Here is a 1639-nt window from a genome sequence, read left to right on the forward strand (position 1 = left end):
GTTGCCTCCTTGCTTCTTGTCTCCTATCCTGGAGAGAGGGCCCTGGTGCACCCCTTGGGCCTGCTCATTGTGTTGGAGGAGGTTTTCAGGGGGAGCTTGGGGGTGGGCAAAGGGAAGAGATCCTGTTTTATCTTTGCCTGGGGGTGGGCCTTATTTACTGTATATGGGAACTTTTTTTTGATAGGAAAGGTGAGGCAGTTTTATTACTAAATTAATATTAGACATTAAAAGAATATGTTTAAAATATATAATTTGACAAATATTTCATTTCTTGGTCTTTTAATCAAGGAAGGTCTTTATGTTAACTTTTATGATATCATTACATGTCAACATTTACAGTATTGCCTTTTCCCCAGTACATAAGCAATAAATGGCAACATATGTACAGTGAAGGAAAATTAGGAAGTACAGGTAAGAAAAGCAAAAAATCTTGAATGAATAAGGAATATCATTCCACTGCTAAAATACCATGTCGTGCATATATTTCATCTGTGGAGACTGTGGTTATGTATGCTAGCTTTTTTGTATTTCTGAGGACTTAGAACAATGCTTGGTGTGCGTGTGTGTGTGTGTGCTGCTCAGTCATGTCCTATTCCTTGTGACCCCATGGACTGTACCCCACCAGGCTCTTCTGTCCATTGGATTTCCAGGCAAGAATACTGGACTGGGCTGCCATTTCCTTCTCCAGAGGATCTTCCTGACCCAGGGATTGAACCCCCATCTCTTGTGTCTCCTGCATTGGCAGGCAAGTTCTTTACCAACTGCACCAAGTCCAGGTGCATTTCTGAGGGGCTTTCAGAATTTGCAAAGTACGTTCACAAAACTTGCTTGATCCTCTTTAAAATTCAAGGCTACACAGTAAGTACTGAAAGCTAGTTCTTGACTCCAAAGTTTTAGTTTTCATTCTACTTAACATTTTCTAAATCCTTTCCCATGAGGTTTCCTAGCTATGCTTAGTTTTTTGTTTTGAATTACAAATGTAATCCGTTTAAGGTAATGCTGAGGATCCCAGCTATGGAGCTGGCAGGCCAGAACCTCCTCTCCTCTTTTTGAGATGTTCCTAGGTGTTCCTAGGCTTCCCAGGTGGCACTAGTGGTAAAGAACCCGCCTGCCAATGCAGGTAGGCCACAAGAGACACAGGTTCGATCCCTGGGTCAGGAAGATCCCCTAGCGGAGGAAATGGCAACCCATTCTAGTATTCTTGTCTGGAGAATCCCATGGACGGAGGAGCCTGGCTGGGTACGGTCCATAGGGTCGCAAAGAGTCAGATACGACTGAAGCAACTAAGTATGCATAAGAACTCAGCGATAAGACAAGGAAAAGATCTGACAGTTGTGAGGAAGAGAGTGCAACTAACTCAACAAAAAGAAAATGCATATTCCTTGTGCAGCGTCGCGAACGCGTTCACTCAACACAGTTCCGAATACAACTTTTGGATCAGAAAGCCAGAATGAACTTGGCCTTGGTAATCCGCTCCACGCCTCACCGTTGTCCTGGTTAACGCCTTGAGACCGCAGCGCTGGGGAAAGGGGGCGGGGCTTGGTCCGGGGCGGGGCTGACGCTGAGGGCGGTGCCTGCGCCGGGGCGGTCGCGGCGTAGCTCCGCCCCCAGCGTTGGCGGGAGATCCGAACGTCCGCAG

Source organism: Ovis aries, chromosome 2, assembly GCF_016772045.2.
Source record: "Ovis aries strain OAR_USU_Benz2616 breed Rambouillet chromosome 2, ARS-UI_Ramb_v3.0, whole genome shotgun sequence".
Taxonomy (NCBI): domain Eukaryota; kingdom Metazoa; phylum Chordata; class Mammalia; order Artiodactyla; family Bovidae; genus Ovis; species Ovis aries.